A 19,246-nucleotide genomic window follows, 5' to 3' on the forward strand; every position below is an offset into this window, starting at 1 on the left:
CGCACGCACGCACGCACGCACGCACGCACGCACGCACGCACGCACGCACGCACGCACGCACGCACGCACGCACGCACGCACGCACGCACGCACGCACGCACGCACGCACGCAGCACGCACGCACGCACGCACGCACGCACGCACGCACGCACGCACGCGCACGCACGCACGCACGCACGCACGCACGCACGCACGCACGCACGCACGCACGCACGCACGCACGCACGCACGCACGCACGCACGCACGCACGCACGCACGCACGCACGCACGCACGCACGCACGCACGCACGCACGCACGCGCACGCACGCACGCACGCACGCACGCAGCACGCACGCACGCACGCACGCACGCACGCACGCACGCACGCACGCACGCACGCACGCACGCACGCACGCACGCACGCACGCACGCACGCACGCACGCACGCACGCACGCACGCACGCACGCGCGCACGCGCGCGCGCTCACGCGCGCACATACGGGGTGATTATTAATGATTGGAACAACTATTTACCATAAGAGATGACTTACTAACTTCACTCCATAAAAATTACATGTAATACAGTCGGTAAGTCATCTCTTATGATAAATAGTTGTTCCAACCATTAACAATCACCCTGTATATATATTATACGTATATATATGTATACAGGGTTTTTCAAAAAGTTCCAGGACGGCGGAATATCTCAAAAACTAAGCATTTCGGGAAAATGTTTTTCAGATAAAAGTTATAGGGTTTCAAAAGATTTATTTACTGATCTTATCAGTTTGACCTGAGAGGACGTCGCTAAGGTCACACGCACACGCGGACGCACGCACGCACGCACGCACGCACGCACACACAGAATGTCTAAAAAGTTTCGAGACGGCGAAATATCTCGAAAACTAAGCATTTTAGGAAAAAATGTTTCAGATAAAAGTTGTAGGGTTTCAAAAGATATATTTAGGGATCTTATTAGTTTTAATAAAAGAAGTGTGCGTGTGCGCGCGCGCGTCTGTGCGTGTGACCTAAACGACGTCCTCTCAGGTCAAACTGATAAAATCAGTAAATAAATCTTTTGAAACCCAATAACTTTTATCTGAAAAACATTTTCCTGAAATGCTTAATTTTCGAGATATTCCGCCGTCCTGGAACTTTTTGAAAAACCCTGTGTACATATATATACGTATAATATATACACTACTCAAAAGAAAATAGGGAACACTTTCCAGACACCAAAAATTAGGCTATTTTCAAATGACTGTAACTCGGTGAAAAATCATCGTAGATAAAAAATAAAAAAAGCATTTTGAAGCTTGAAGATCCAACTTTAACGCTCTATCAGCAGATTTTCAAAATTCTTTTAACTTCCTTGTCTTATGCAGTAAAAAAGCACACCCTGTTTTGTTCCTTAAAATTTCGTATTTTTGACACTTTGCAGCTCGACCAACAAATTGTTTTCGAACAATTCAAGTAAAGCTTCATAAACTACAACATTTTGCCTACAAAATGCTTTTTTTAAAATTTCTCTACGATTTTTTTTGACCGAGTTACGCTACTTTGAAGCTAAACCTGCATTTTTTACAAATGATATCCGTACTCCGTGAAAAATCATCGTAGACAAAAAATCAAAAAACCATTTTAAAGCTCGAAGTTCCAGCTTTAACATGCTGTTAATGGTTTTCAAAAATTTTCTCAATTTCTTAGTACTATGCCCCAAAAAAGATACACTGTTTTTTCCTTAAAATAACGTATTTTTAACAGCCTGTAGCTCAATAAAAAAATTTTTCTCGACAAATCCAATGCAAGTGCCATAAAGTATGACATTTTCTCTACAAAATGCTTTTTTCAAAGTTTTCTCTACGATTTTTTTTGACCGAGTTACAAGACTTTGAAGATATACATTTTTTACAGTACATTTTTCCGAAAAATGACGTCTACCGCCGACATTAGCATTACCCAATGTGCACCACGTGGAGGTTGTCGGTCGGATTTTTGTACATCGTGTGTGTGTGTGTGTGGTGTGTGTGTGTGTGTGTGTGTGTGTGTGTGTGTGTGTATGTATCACAGCAGAGATAAGGACCCCGCAGTTCGTCACTTCTGCAGTATTTAATGACTCCAAACCCTCTCTGCTGTGTGTGTATGCGCTCGCGCGCATGAGAGTTCAATAGTGTGTATTTCCTCCTCTTTGATCAATTACTGCTTGCAAGCGTTCTCGCATATTTATACATCTTGCAATACGATCTTGCAGAATGTTGTGCCAAATTTCCGTTAAAATTTCTCCCAATTCTTCTAAATTTCGCGGCTGTTCCTCGCGACGCCTTAATCGTCGTTCCATTTCATCCCAAATGTGCTCGATTGGATTTAAGTCCGGGCTATTGGCGGGATGATTTAACAGTCTAATTGCGTGTCGTTGAAAAAAACGTCGCGTTATATTCGCCGTATGAGGTCGAGCGTTGTCCTGCATAAAAATAAAGTTCCGACAGGTTCGATTTAATAGCAAAACGTGTGGTCGTAGAATATCGTTGATATAACGAACACCCGTCATTGCCGGAGGTGGCAGGATCACTAGATCACTTCGTCTTGTAAGTGATATACACCCCCACACCATCACGGAACCGCCGTTGTAGGATCGTATTGGCATAACGCAACGTCGATCATAGCGTTCATTTCGTCGACGCCAAGTACGTATACGAGCATCATTGCCATAAAGGCAAAAACGTGATTCGTCGGAGAAATATACATTTCTCCAATCCCTAGCGGTCCAATTTATGTGATCGCGCGCAAATTGATAACGTACTTGGCGATGTACGAGTGTGAGTCTTGGTACTTGTGCACGAACACGAGAACGAAGACCGGCTTCTCTCAAACGGTTGCGAATTGTTTGTTCGCACACATGGCGCAAATGAATGTCATTACGAATGTTTCTTGCGGTAATTATTCGTCTTTCTAATGCATAACGAACAATGGCTCGATCTTGTCTATTTGTCGTTAATCGAGAACGACCACTACCTTCACGTCTCGTGTAATTTCCCGTGTCTTGATATCGTAACCAAGCTCTACTCACTACGGACACAGATGCACCAATATCTTGCGCCACATAACGCATACTAAAACCTTGTTGCAAAAGCGCAATTATGCGTGCAACTTCTACGGCCGATAAATGTCTACGCGGCATTTTGAAAATTCCGTGTCGCTTATCACACTGCGAGAATCGCCGGCGTACTAAACAAAATTTTATTGTATTGAGCATGCAATGTTTACATATGGTCATCTTTGTCTAAAAAGAGATTTTTTTTAGACTAAGACGACTATATGTTTACAGTTCACAGGATTGGAGAAATGTATATTTCTCCGACGAATCATGTTTTTGCCTTTATGGCAATGATGCTCGTATACGTACTTGGCATCGACGAAATGAACGCTATGATCGACGTTGCGTTATGCCAATACGATCCTACAACGGCGGTTCCGTGATGGTGTGGGGGTGTATATCACTTACAAGACGAAGTGATCTAGTGATCCTGCCACCTCCGGCAATGACGGGTGTTCGTTATATCAACGATATTCTACGACCACACGTTTTGCTATTAAATCGAACCTGTCGGAACTTTATTTTTATGCAGGACAACGCTCGACCTCATACGGCGAATATAACGCGACGTTTTTTTCAACGACACGCAATTAGACTGTTAAATCATCCCGCCAATAGCCCGGACTTAAATCCAATCGAGCACATTTGGGATGAAATGGAACGACGATTAAGGCGTCGCGAGGAACAGCCGCGAAATTTAGAAGAATTGGGAGAAATTTTAACGGAAATTTGGCACAACATTCTGCAAGATCGTATTGCAAGATGTATAAATATGCGAGAACGCTTGCAAGCAGTAATTGATCAAAGAGGAGGAAATACACACTATTGAACTCTCATGCGCGCGAGCGCATACACACACAGCAGAGAGGGTTTGGAGTCATTAAATACTGCAGAAGTGACGAACTGCGGGGTCCTTATCTCTGCTGTGATACAAACATACACACACACACACACACACACACACACACACACACACACACACACACACACACACACACACACACACACACACACGATGTACAAAAATCCGACCGACAACCTCCACGTGGTGCACATTGGGTAATGCTAATGTCGGCGGTAGACGTCATTTTTCGGAAAAATGTACTGTAAAAAATGTATATCTTCAAAGTCTTGTAACTCGGTCAAAAAAAATCGTTGAGAAAACTTTAAAAAAAGCATTTTGTAGAGAAAATGTCATACTTTATGGCACTTGCATTGGATTTGCCGAGAAAAATTTTTTTATTGAGCTACAGGCTGTTAAAAATACGTTATTTTAAGGAAAAAACAGTGTATCTTTTTTGGGGCATAGTACTAAGAAATTGAGAAAATTTTTGAAAACCATTAACAGCATGTTAAAGCTGGAACTTCGAGCTTTAAAATGGTTTTTTGATTTTTTGTCTACGATGATTTTTCACGGAGTACGGATATCATTTGTAAAAAATGCAGGTTTAGCTTCAAAGTAGCGTAACTCGGTCAAAAAAAATCGTAGAGAAATTTTAAAAAAAGCATTTTGTAGGAAAATGTTGTAGTTTATGAAGCTTTACTTGAATTGTTCGAAAACAATTTGTTGGTCGAGCTGCAAAGTGTCAAAAATACGAAATTTTAAGGAACAAAACAGGGTGTGCTTTTTTACTGCATAAGACAAGGAAGTTAAAAGAATTTTGAAAATCTGCTGATAGAGCGTTAAAGTTGGATCTTCAAGCTTCAAAATGCTTTTTTTATTTTTTATCTACGATGATTTTTCACCGAGTTACAGTCATTTGAAAATAGCCTAATTTTTGGTGTCTGGAAAGTGTTCCCTATTTTCTTTTGAGTAGTGTATATACAAGGTGATTATTAATGGTTGGATTACGCATTCTTTTCATTAAATATTTTAAAAATTATATTTGTCTTTATTATATTAGATTATATCAAATAATAAATAAAAACGTAGAATAAAAACACTAAATATGTTTTATATATAATTTTTATTGTAACTTTTTAATACTTGTGATTCTTTGAATATAATAAATTTGTAGTATCCTTGCATTTCAAAGATACTTAAAAAATGTTTAAATTTATTATACCTAAAGGATAACAATGAACATTTCAAAAATATTTCAGATTTATTCAGTAACCTTCAGCAATATTTCTACAAAGTTTCAAGTGTAAAAATCAGATATTTTGTTATCATAGAAACATTTCTGTAACGTTGCAGACATATTTCAAAACTTTTCTGTTCTTTTTTTCAGTTAAAATATTTCTGATACATCTCTAAAAAATGTCAGTGCTATATGGAAAAATAATAAATAAGCTATTTATAAGAGAAATAAATACTTTTATATATAATAAAATAATTTTTTTTACAATTTATTTTGATACATTTGAGAAAATGCATATTAGAATAAACTTAATATATCAGACAAAACCAAAAAGAATCTTTTCTTTGTAATAATAGCTTGCTATTTACACCAAATAAACAATATATAATACATCTCTTGGTTGAAAAATTGATACAACACATTTGCAAGAGACTTATAATCCTGGATTTGAATTCTATTAGGATAAGAGTGTTTTTTCAATATGATATATACAATAAATGTTTAAATCAATTTAAACATTTAATTTCAAGTTAAAACATCATACACCAACTCCGTAATACAACTTCAATAATCTTTTATAAATAATTCTAAGATCTTAAGTAAATATTTAATATATTGTAATACTATACAAATCCTTTTTTGTATAGTATAAATATAATAAATTATGAATAATTTACTTAAAAATCGTTCTTTATTAATTGCATTTCAGTGTTGCGATTCAATTAGCGTCCAGTTTAACGTTTATTGAATCATAATGTTTGCAATGAAACTAATGTAGTGTAACTAACTTAAACGACTTTTATAGAAAAAAAATTTTTTTTAAATTAAATTAGTATTTATTACTTGCAATCCAATTAATATAATAAAGATAAATATAATTTCTGAAATATTTAAAACAATGCATAATACGTAAAAGCAAATTAGTATTGTAAATAGGTACTATTAAAAAATTCCTAATTTATAAAAAATAATATTTCAATAAACGAGTGTATTGCATAAAACGGTTTTTATAATTACTAAATAATTTACTTAATAGGAAAATTATATTCTTCAAATAAATAAACCCAATCCCATATTTTAAAAAGATACATTCCTAGTTATTCACAAACACATTACATTGATTTACGTGTGTGTGAAGCTGGCATATCATTTGCTGGAAACTCATTAAACATTGACAGTTCTAGGTTTATTTGCAATAGTTCTACAGTTCCTGATAGATAAAGTAAATAACTCTGGCCTCAAAGCAAAAAAAAAAAACGCTTAAGACAAAGTGAGACACCGAGTTCACGCAGCGTCCCAGTTTGTCTTTTCTAGCACAATTGTTGTAGGATTTTAAAAGATTTATCGTTCTATATGAGTTCTAGCGTTTAACATAATTTATTTAATTTCTTTTTAATTAATGTAAAAATTATTTTAAAACAATATATAATAGAGTTTCATGTACAAAAAAATGTTTTTCCTACAGTTCTTAACGTAATAAAACGCCTTCTGAAGAGTTCCGGTCGATTCCGTTATTAATTAGTTAGTAATAAATTATTAATTTCTGCCAAACATGTATATTATCATTTATGGATGAAACGCTGATCTTTATTCGAAAGTTCTGTGTACCAAAAAATATTTTTCCTATAGTTTTCAACGTATTAAAGCACCTTCTGAAGAGTTCCGGTCGATTCCGTTATTAATTACCCACATAGTACGTAATATTTCTATGATATCACAGAAATATTACGCATTACTGTGAAATATCACAGAAATATTGCTGAAATATTACACGTTAATAATAACATTGAAATATTCCAGTGATATCGTTGCAATATAATGTTGCAATATTTAATTCTAAAGAACAAGATAATGTCAAATAACGTTTCTATTATATCTTATTAATGCAACATCACTATCTCTTCAATTAATTTCGATATTTTCAGTATTTTTAATATTTTTGGTAATTTCGGTATCCTATGGAACAAATCAACTTAAAAATAAAATAATAATGTCCTTTCGGGGAATAAAAGTTAAAGTTAAGAAAAAAGAATTAATTTACTTTATTATTAGTTTAGATATTTACTCGTTTATTTTTTAAACTGCACAAAAAAAATTTAGTATTAAATCTTAATTAAACAATTCATCGTTTCATATATAATCAAGAATATAAAACTTCTTGAAAGAATTTATAATCTTAAACATATATAATTTGTTTACATAAAGAGAAAAATTTTCTCCATGTAAGTAAATTACGTCTGTTTAAGATTATAAATTCTTACAAGATTTGATATTCTTGCTTATAAATAAAATAATAAATTGTTGATTTGATCTTAAAATTTTTTTTGGTGTTTAATGTTTGAAGAAAGTCACACTAATGATAAAGAGTTTATAACATTTTCGTTCGTAACAATATTACTTATCGTTTTAATTAATGATATCAATATTATTTTTTTCTATGACTAATCCCTGTCAAAAATGTGTGATTAAAACCAATCAAAACGGAATCCTTTTTAATCGGTTTTAAGATAATTTAATCGATTTAATCCACGAGTGGATTAAAAAATAATCGGTTTTAATTCTATACAAATCGTAATTGATTTTAATATCGCTTTCGCGAATTATTTCTAATCCAAAATAATTACATTCTAATCCATACTGTTGTCAATACAAATCAATTTGAATAATCGGATGGATATATAATCCAAAATAATCCGCTTAATTTCAAGTAAAAAACAGGATTTATTTTATAATATTTTATAATCTTACATATATTACATATATGGTATGTAAGATAGAAATATATTCTATATATATTTCTTTTTTAAATTTATTATACCTCTGCTTTTTCATTCAAGAAAATTCAAAAAATTTTATTTTTCTAATTTTATAAATTGTTTAAATGTAATGCATAATATAAAAATTTTTTTTTAATTTTAATTTAGTTGCATTAAGACTCCTAAATACTCTCAGCAACCACGTTTAGTAATCCTGATATTAGTTGTGAGAAATGATACGGTGAGACAATGAGAATTCTTGCGCGCTATTTTTAAATAAAAAGCTATTTTGATAAAATAACATTGTAAATCATTTTAACAAATTTGTAAAATTGTTTGAAAACAATTTTTTTTTCTTGACAGTTGTTTATTAACTACCAAAAAATGCATAGCTTTTGGATAATTTTACAAATTTGTTAACATGATTTATAGTGTTGTCATCAAAATATCTCTTTATTTAAAAATGGCACATAAGAATTCTCATCGTGTCACATTGCATTAAAATTCAATTTAATTATAATTTATGAAATCCTGTAATTTCGGATTGAAATGGATTTAACAAGTGAGTGCTGGCGCAACCGCTAGACAGCCACGCCGCGGAGGATCATCTCATAAGTAGAGTGCGGTCACAGGCCTTATATATAGGCATCAGCGCTGCCGACTCTCCAGCTCATACTTCAGTAAGAATTCTAGGAGCTGCTCCTTGCAACCTTGAGACGAAATTCTCTCTCTCTCTCTCTCTCTCTCTCTCTTTCTTATTCTTTTCAAACTTGACGTGTGTGTGAAACGCTGTTCCACATAAAATTTTATATTTTTACATATAAATAACAATTTGTATTGTTATTTAATCTTTTACATAAATTAAATGTTTAATTCAAATTTAATCGTTTTTTAATCCTTTTTAACGAAAAGAATACAAGAAATATTATTTTTTTGTAAACATTTATTACATTTACATTAATGTATTGTTTTAATAAATCTATCTGGGTTCCAATCTTATTTTCAATCAGTCTTATTACCGTATTTTCGGTGCAGAAATCAATTAGGATTCCTTTTTTTTTTTAATCGGTTTTCATCCCATATTTTTATATTTAAAATGTAAAATTAAGATTGTTAAAAATGTCATTATAAAAATAAATATTTAGTAATAAACGTATAGGTAATTTTAAATTAATTACAAGTCGACTTATTGCCGACTAATAGTCAACTAGGTGCTGTTTAGAACATTACATGTAGCAATTTTTAAAATAATATTAAGAATGACAATAAAAATAAAAGAAATAATTAAAATTTATTTAATTCTATGCAATATTATTTAAACATCACATAAACAACACAAAAATATTGTATGATATCATAGTAATATTACTGTGAAATATCACAGTAATATTACTGTAATGCGTTTTCGCGGAGATTTTGATATTACAGTAACATTTCAGTGATATTTCTACTATATTTTACTGTAATATTGCAATGAAAAAATAATATTTCTGTGATATCACAGAAATATTACATCCTATGTGGGTAGTTAGTAATAAATTATTAACTTCCGCCAAACACGTATATTAGCGTACATGGGTGAGACGATGGTCTATATTCGAGAGTTCTGTGTACCAAAAAATATTTTTCCAACAGTTCTTGACATTATGAAGCACCTTTTGAAGAGTTCTGGTCGATTCTGTTATTTATTAATTAATAAAAATTATTAACTTCCGCCAAACACGTATATTATATATGGGTGAGACGCTGGTCTTTATTCAAAAGTTCTGTGTCCCAAACAATATTTTTCCAACAGTTCTTAACGTAATAAAGCGCTTTCCGAAGAGTTCTGGACGATTCCGTTATTTATTAATTATTGAAATTGTTGTAAATAAATTGTATATGCGCGGAGCACACAATGCGATATAACATTACCCTCCAGATTGTTAGAGAATTTGGTGCTTGCAAAAATCTTATACTAAAATGTTCTTTAGACATCGTAGTATCAAAATAAATTAATTGCAAATTTGGTGCTTGCTGCAAACTGCTAAAAAATAAATTGTTTATGCGCGCAGTGCACGCGCAGCGCACTAACTTTACTCTCCAGATCGTCAGAGAATTTGGTGCTCATAAAAATCTTATACTAAAATATTTTTTAGACAAAGTAATATCAAAATAAATTAAATGCGAATTTCGTGCTCGCTGCAAAATTGTTGTAAATAAATTGTTTATGCGCGGAGAGCACGCGCCACGCTCTAACTTTATTCTCTAGATAGTCAGAGAATTTGGTGCTCGTAAAAATCTTAAACTGAAATGTTCCATAGACATTCTAGTTTAAAAATAAATCAATTTTGAATTTAGTACTCGTTGCAAGTTGTAAATAAATTCTTTACGTGCGGAGAGTACACGCCGCGCATAAACTATTTATTTACAACTTGTAGCAAGCACTAAATTCGACTTTAATTTATTTTGATACTGCGATGTCTAAAGAACATTTTGGTATAAGATTTTTACGAGCACCAAATTCTCTGACGATCTGGAGAGTAAAGTTAGTGCGCGGCGCGTGTTCTCCGCGCATAAACAATTTATTTTTCAGTATTTTGCAGCAGCACAAAATTCGCAATTAATTTATTTTTATCCTACGATATCTCAAGAACATTTTGGTATAAGATTTTTACGAGCACTAAATTCTCTGATGATCTGGAGAATAATGTTATATCGCGTCGCGTGCTCTCCGCGCATGAACAATTAATTTACAACAATTTCGCAGCGAATAGTAAATTCGCATTTAATTTATTTTGATACTACTTTTCAAAGAACATTTTAGTATAAGATTTTTACGAGCACCAAATTCTCTGACTATCTGGAGATTAAAGTTAGTGTGCGGCGCATGCTCTCCGCGCATAAACAATTTATTTTTCAGCAGTTTGCAGCAAGCACCAAATTCGCAATTAATTTATTTTGATACTACGATGTCTAAAAAACATTTTGGTATAAGATTTTTATAAGCACCAATTTCTCTGACGATCTGGAGAATAATGTTATATCGCGTCGCGTGCTCTCCGCGCATAAACAACAACTTATTTACAATTGTTTCAATAATTAATAAATAACGGAATCGACTAGAACTCAGAAAACGCTTTATTACGTTAAGAACTGTTGAAAAAATATTGTTTGGTACACAGAACTCTCGAATAAAAACCAGCGTCTCACCCATATATGATAATATACGTGTTTGGCGGAAGTTAATAATTTTTTTATTAATTAATAAATAGCGGAATCTACCAAAACTCTTCGGAAGACGCTTTATTACGTTAAGAACTATTGAAAAAATATTTTTTGGTACACAAAACTCTCAAATATAGACCAGCGTTTCACCCATATACGCTAATATACATGTTTCGCGGAAATTAATAATTTATTACTAATTAATAACGAAATCGACCGAAACTCTTCGTAAGGCGCTTTATTACGTTTAGTCTTGTAGGAAAAATAATTTTTTGTACACGGAACTCTTTTATATATTATTATAAAATTATTATCTTACAATTATTTTTAAAAAAATTAAATAAACTATGTTAAACGCTAGAACTCTTTCTAAAACTCATATGGAACTATAGATTTTTTTAAATCCTACAATTGTGTCAAAAAATGTTGTAGGACAAGCTAAGATGCTACGTGAACTTGGCGTCTCACTTTGTCTTAAGCGTTTTTTTTTTTGCTTTAACGGCCAAAACTATTTACTTTATCTATTAGAAACTGTAGAACTGTTAAAACTAAACCCAGAACTGTCAATGTTTAAGGTCAATGTGAGTTTCTACCAATTGATATGCCAGCTTCACACATACTTGATTTACTCACATTAAGACTCCTGAGTATTCGCCACGGCCATATTGAAGTCGTAACGTCAGAAGCGAGAAATTGCGTAAAATGATACATTATTTTGTCCAACGTGCCATTTATAAATAAAGTCAATTTGGATAAAACAGACTAATCAGATAGCTTTAAACTTCTAAATATCGGTCACAAGTATCCCTTTTTCGCCTAGCAGTCAGGAAATTGTTGTAAAAAGCACGTAAAGTGAGGCCTATTCAGACCGGAAAACACAGATAGCTATTAAAAAGAGTAAAATATGTACTTTTATGTATAAAATTCAAAGAAACTTTACTCGTGGTCCATTTTTACGAATTTGGTAAATACGAGACGAGTCATATTTTCACAATAAAACATAATAACAAAATGACATGCACGACAACATCTCATCATCAATCCGTTTCACGTCTACTAGTTCTAACTTTATCCACGACGGAATGTCGCTACCGTCAACACGGAGTTCTCGGCTGATGAATCAGGCCTTAAGAAGAGAATATTATCATTTCAAAATCGTTTTTTTTTGCATTTCATGAAAGTACAAAATATTTTGATAAGAATTTATATTATTATTATTATTATCTTTATTGAAGTACAAGTAAGTACAATAGCAGAGGCATGGCAAATTTGGAAAAAAAAAATTACAGGCACATCAAAAAGCGAAGTATCAGCAAAACTACTGTATAAAAACCTGAGCTTTCAAGACACTAAGAGTACTGTACAAGTGCAAGACGCAATTAAAGGAATGTAATGAAATATAAAAGTATAAAGCGCAAAACAAAGAGCACAAAAATAATAATAGTAATGGTGTACGAAATAGTAGCTACATAGAAAGCAAGCAAGTATAAAGCACAATTCAAAGAGCGCTGAAGCAATATTAAAGGCATGCAGAATAGTGATAGTAGCACACGAGATAAGCCTAGACGCGAGGAATTATCGTTACAACAAAAAGTATAAAGTAATGTAATGTTGGTACGAGGCAAATCAAAGAACACAGAAATAATAATAATAATAATAGCAATATACAAAGTAATAATAGTGGTATGCATAATACTAGAGTAATCAAAGAGCACAGAAATATTAATAATGCTATACAGAATAGTAGCTATTAAATTTATATCAAAAAATTACGGAAATTACAAGCTATTATTCAAATAGCGAACAGATCAAAATCGGAGCGTTTACCAAGCCTTCTCAAGTTTTAATCCAATGTAACGTTTCTAAGTAGTCCTAAAAACAGATGGCGGTAAATTACTAAAAACTAAAAACAATCATATGTTTGTGTATCCTTAATGCTACAAGAGGAATCGCTTGTGTTTTTGGAACTTTGCTGAAACTACTAGAAATATCAATTAAATTGTACTCGAAACATTAAATGCGTTTTTCTCGCAACTATGTTTTTCAAACTATTTTAACTATTTGAACAAACCAATGAATTAAACAACTTCGCCCTGTAGTTACATATTTGAAATATCTCTCTCTATCATTGGTACTACCCAAATTAACTCTTAAACACACCGATTCTGTAAAATATCCGGAAACACATTTTCGGGTCTAAGAGACTTTTCCAACTTTGAGAATTGATACAATCAATATTTTTCAACAATTTTTTTTTTTTAATGAAAGTTCAGAATCTCGGGAGTGTGACTGTACAATCGGCATTGCCAAAAAATAATTTATTGTGAAAAAGAAACTTATAAAAGATAAAACCATTAAGCAAAAATGAGAAAATGGTCAAAAATTCACTTTTCCTTAAAAAAATCATATCTTTGTAATAAAAAACTTTTAAGGACTTTCAAAAACGGTGTTTTAAAGCTAAAGAGTCACATTTTCAAAATAAAATTTGGCAAAGTCATGCCTTTTAAAAAATATACTTATGTAACATGGAGAATATGAGGTATTTTTGGACATCTAAATCCACTTTAAAAAAAAATCATATCTTTGCAACAAAAAACTTTTAAGAACTTTACAATACGGCTTTTTAAAGCTAAAGATTCATACTTTCAAAAAAACATTATATCATTGTCATTTTTAATAAAAAATGTACTTACGTAACAAGGCGAGTATGAGATATTTTTGATTAAATCGTGTCTAAAATTGAAAATTGATGTGTTTCATGATATATTTCGGAAAAACTCCCTTTTCTGGAGCATTCTACTATATAGTATTCTAAATTTAGACAGAGTATATGCAAGTAACATCCGCAAAGCAACCTGTTCGAACGTATTTTGTCCAGCTTTTTTATGTAAAATACTCACACAAAAAATTTCACTTACATCACTATATGGGTCGCATTGACCTTAACAAAACTTTGCTGCCATGCCGTTCAAAGTCTAGTTGACCAAAAAAGTTGATCAACCATATCAATCAAAAGAGATTTCAAACTTTTTTTGACGTATTGGTCCAAACCTCCTATCTCATTCCGTCTTCACACAGCAAGCGTTCGAAACTTCATATGGGGTCTCTCAGACCCACTTACGTGTTTAACAGTTAAAATATATTAATTTTTTAATCTTATTTCTAGCATAAAACTGTCAAATGTTTTGGCGATTTTTTAAGTATAATTTCTACATACTTCATAATTATTTTAAAAATGGTTCATTTTTTATAATTCTGATTCTGGCGGTAACCAAACATCTATAGATTAATAATCTTATTCGCTTTTTTATTTTAGATGACTAAGTGTTGAGATTTTATACAAATCATGAAATGATGCATGCTCGGACACGTATTTTGATTTGCAAAAGTTACTGATTATTAATAAAATATACATTATTATGTGTCTAAAGTTTCAAATCAATTACCCATATTTTTTTAAAATAACGTGCAAACTTCTACAAACTTAAAAATCTATTCATGAACTTTTAATGACTTTTTATGGTCATTGAAGTCTTTTTTGCGACAAGCTTTTTACAATAGAATAGAATGGAAACATCCAAATTTTGAGAAACTTTTTTAGATAGAAGTTAATCGAGCACAAGATACAGGCAAAGGATCTATGAAAGAGTTAATTTATTATTTTTTGGTAAGCTTATTTGCTGGTAAACTTTTTCATTCTTTTTTGAATAATGATTAGTATGACTAATTTAAACAAAAATATCTTTTAGCATACAGTTATATGGACATATTTAAGTGCCCAATATTAATTATTTCTATAGTTGTTGTCAGTTCTTTTTATCCAATTCTACTGGATAAAATCTGGGATAGTAAAACAATAGAATTTACCATAGCTTTGTCCCAGGATTCTTAGCAAAATTAAGAAAAAATTTTCCCTAACTTGTCTTGGTTTTTTTAGTTATTTTTTTTTAGAAAAAAAGAGCACTTAATAAAAACAAAAAAAATATTACAATTTTTGATAACTTATAAACAAAATTCTTTAAAATATATGGAAAGTAATGGAAAATAAAATTTTGATATTTTTAATGCATTTATAAAATAAAAACTTTATTATATTTTTGAAAAGAGAATTTATCTTTTCTGAAATATTTTAAATTCTGTCAGTTATAATTTGCAGTTTCTTTTACTATTGTAATATTGTTTTATTTTTACTTTTTTAATCAAATATTTTTATTTTGTAATTACATAATTTTCAGCAATATTTATATATAAAAATAAAATGTCTCTTGCAATAAATCCATTTACTTTAAAAAATGCTGGATTACTTGAAACATTTTGTAAGTATTTTGTATAACTTTATTATAATCTTGATGTGATTTGTGAAATATCATTAACATACATCATAAAACTATCTTGACTTTGCATAAGTCAAGATTTTATAATTTTTTTTTTTCACTATGTTGCTTGTAATAGCTTTCTGCAAATCATTCGCTGTAAAATTTAACAACCCTAAAAAGTATTTACTGTTTCCTTAAGTAATTTGAAAAATTATATTTACTTTAAAAAAATTAAAAATTTAGAATTTGCAATAATTTTATCTTAGGTTAATATATTATTTTTTTATCCCTCCCCCCTCCCCCTTGACAACTTCCCTCGACAATTTAAAAATTTATAGTATTTAGTTATAGTTATTATAATCATATATAGATATAGTTATTATAATCATCAGTAATAAAAATAATAAATAATTTCAAAATTTAATCAACAAACTGGTGTTTATTGAAACTTTTTCACAATGTCTCAATTTTTATTCTTTAGTACAATAAATTTTCTGAAAAAAACCTCGGTCGATCATGAAACTTTTTCCCTAAGGCGGAAACGTGAAAAGTGAAAAATTTCTCAATTAACTTCAATGATAAAGATTTTCACGTTTCCACTCTAGGGAAAAAGTTTCATGATCGACCCCCTGATGACAGTCATGTTTCCTAACTTAATGATTCAATGTAATATTATTTAACAGACTCACTTGAAAAGGACTTGAACTTTAAGTTCAAACATTATGAAAAAGTTTCAAGAAACATTTTCTAGTTTATCAACCAAACTTGGAATTATTTATCAAATTTTAAAATTCCTTGATTTTTCCACAATTTGCCTGATTATCTTGATTGCTAACAATCACGCTGCCAACAATGGCTACCTTTCGTTTAGTAATGTAAGCATTGTTCTATCTTACTTATTAAATATCAAAGTACAATGATGCTTATGTATCGACTTGTGTCATTAAATGAAAAGCACCTAATATTTTATAAACATTCAGAAAACTGCTATAAAAGAAACATTTAAGATATCATTGAATGCCATTTAAATATTTTATAATTGTGCACATTTTGTAAAGAATTCATATCTAAATTTCCATCTCACAAATAATTGAATAAATGTTTTAAACTTCAATAGAACATTTATTCAATTTTAACATCTATTCAACAACTCTATTATAAGCAAACTTCTTACAAACTTTTAATAAACATACTACTTTTAGCAGGGCTGTGCACACTGAACACGTGTAATCATCACATCGTCTGTTGCACAAGCAGAAGGAATCGAATATAGTTTACGCGCGTCCGGCGCGCGTTTGATGCACTAGGAGTTCCTTGCACGGACTTCGGAATTCGTAGGTAGACTTGAGCGCACACACGACACGCTTCCTTAGAAAATTCCTCGGCAAAATCGGCATCGTCGCGTCGCGTGCGTTTGCACGAATGTTTCGAAAGCAGAACGTCCACGTTGAAAATGGTCTATGTTATTCGAAATAACTTTATTTCAGGAAAGAGTCAAAGAACAGTTTGACAGACTTGAAAGTTTAAAGTTCACTTGCAACAATCAATCAAAGCATGTATGTACATACGAATACAAACGAGATTTTCTTCCTTATTTTCGCGACACTCTACAACACCAATAAATCACTACAAATCAATCGAGACTGAACAAGAATGAACCATGATCTCAGTGTTGCCGCGACCCACGACCCTAAAAATTTCTTCAACAGATTTCTTTAAAATCACCAGAATTACAACGCTTCATGCCGTTCGTTTTCTGTTCCTGAACTCTCTAAATAAGTGTACACTTAAAATGAAATAGAAAGATGTTTCAAAGTTAGCGAAAGCAAGAAGGAACGTTCCAGTGCAGTCTAGTGCAGGAACAGAAAACAAGCCTATGGGGTGTATTCCGAAAGTTCTATTGAAAATAGTCTTTTTAATCATAAAGTTGGTGACACTGTAATTAACTACGCTGTGTTCCGTAATGTAAAGCCTGCCGCAGACGATACGTTTTTTCTTACAGGATTGCTTACGTGCTCCTATACTGGCAGTCTTACGTGCTCCCGTACTGGAAATGGATAGCTTACGGGCTACGCTACTGGCTCGCGTACTGGATTTTCGTAATAGATCATGTCCTATTTTTCTTACGTGATTCTGTACTGGTTTATTGTGAAAGCCAATCAGGACGCAGTCTTATAGATTATACTAGGTTATACCAGGTTATACTGGTTGTGTTCCGATATTAACTGCCAGTACTGAAAATGTATAGTATATGTGACGTGAACTATAAATTTTCAGTACTGCCAGTAAAAACGGAACACAGCCACTGTCGAAGTGTTGTCAAAGTTCAAACGTGAATTCACTTCGCAAACATAACATCGTGCAGAAATGAAAAGACTTCAAAATAGTCCAAAGAAAGTATTTTATGTTTAATAGAGGCCTACTAACAAGAACCATGTTTATATGCGATAAACACACCAAATTACCATAATAAACACAGTAAAAGTGAGGCATTAAAGAATGTATTGACTGTCGACTCCATAAACGTCGGCGATATTTATTTCGTTGTCGCAATTTTTCAATAATTAAAAATAATGCAATTTTACGACAATGTACAACTGTTGCAATAATTTCATCCATCTCATCTATCTCATCCATATTTAAGCGTGCCGCTTCTATGAAACAAATTTCAGTTGCTCAGCCCGTACGAAAACTCACACCGTGTGAAGCCACGGCCAGTAGCACTGCCAGTACCATTGCCCGTGGGTGTTTACGATAACTAATCGGATCTCGGATTGGATTAAACAATGGTACTCAACGTAGGTATAGAAAATTTCCCTAGGCTAATCGGATTGACGATTGCTGTCTCAAATGTAATCCGATTGATGACGAAAGCGTGAAGACCGAGAAGCATGCTTGAAAAGTAAGTCTCTTTATTTTTTTAAATAATAACACAAAAAATCAAAGATAAAGTTAAAAAGAATGATTTGAATTTAGATTTATTGTAATTTTTTTTGTCTAAACACTGGATTTCGTTTAAATTTCTGTTTGTAAAAATTAATTAATCTATTCTAAAGTTTGTGGTTATATCGGAAACAAATCAAAATTAATAAAACAATTATTAATTGTTAGGTACATATTAAAGCATATAATATTTCAAGCATATCATATAGAATTCCTGTTTATTATAAACTTAGTAAACATAACTTTGAAATTATTCAACTACATTACACATTAATCAATATTAATTTATATGTTAAAAATCAATAATGTCTCTGAAAATGTTTTTTTTATTCTTTTCCAGATCGTAAATGAACTTCAACTCCAAGAATAAATAAAAATTATTGGAAAATGGATTGACATGAAAAGGACATTATTGAACAATATTAATTTGTGCTAACTTAAAATTTGTAAAATCTGCTATTCCTTGTTAGTTGTTCATTAGAGAGTAATAATATAAGAACGGAATATACATAAATAAAATTCAAATAATTGTATGCATATATGATGCGTATATTCCATTTTTATATTATTACTCTCTAATAAACAACTAATAAAGAAAAGTAGATTTTACAAATTTTAAGTTAGCACAAATTGATATTGTTCAATAATGCCCTCTTCATATAAATCCATTTTCCAGTAATTTTTATTTATTCATGGAATTGAAGTTTATTTACGATCTGGAAAAGAATAAAAAGAACATTTTTAGAAACATTATTAATTTTTAACATATAAATTAATATTGATTAATGTGTAATGTAGTTGAATGATTTCAAAGTTATTTTTACTAAGTTTATAATAAACAGAAATTTTATATGATATGCTTAAAATA

The 19,246-nt window shown here is 31.7% G+C and overlaps 1 protein-coding gene across 3 annotated transcripts in view; it reads right to left on the reverse strand.

Annotated features, from left to right (window-relative positions):
- Positions 1-17,101, reverse strand: part of LOC105198056 (autophagy-related protein 13) — a 41,422-nt gene extending 24,321 nt beyond the window's left edge. The window contains exon 1 of one of the 3 annotated variants that reach the window (XM_039448880.1): positions 16,629-17,101. The gene's annotated coding sequence lies outside the window, so the exon portion shown is untranslated. Of the gene's footprint in view, positions 1-11,752; positions 12,992-16,628 lie in introns of those variants that run through there. The other 2 variants (XM_039448878.1, XM_039448879.1) reach the window with 2 other exon arrangements.
- Positions 17,102-19,246: the final 2,145 nt, after the last annotated feature.

Source organism: Solenopsis invicta, chromosome 5 (genome assembly GCF_016802725.1).
Source record: "Solenopsis invicta isolate M01_SB chromosome 5, UNIL_Sinv_3.0, whole genome shotgun sequence".
In the NCBI taxonomy this organism is placed as follows: Eukaryota; Metazoa; Arthropoda; class Insecta; order Hymenoptera; family Formicidae; genus Solenopsis; species Solenopsis invicta.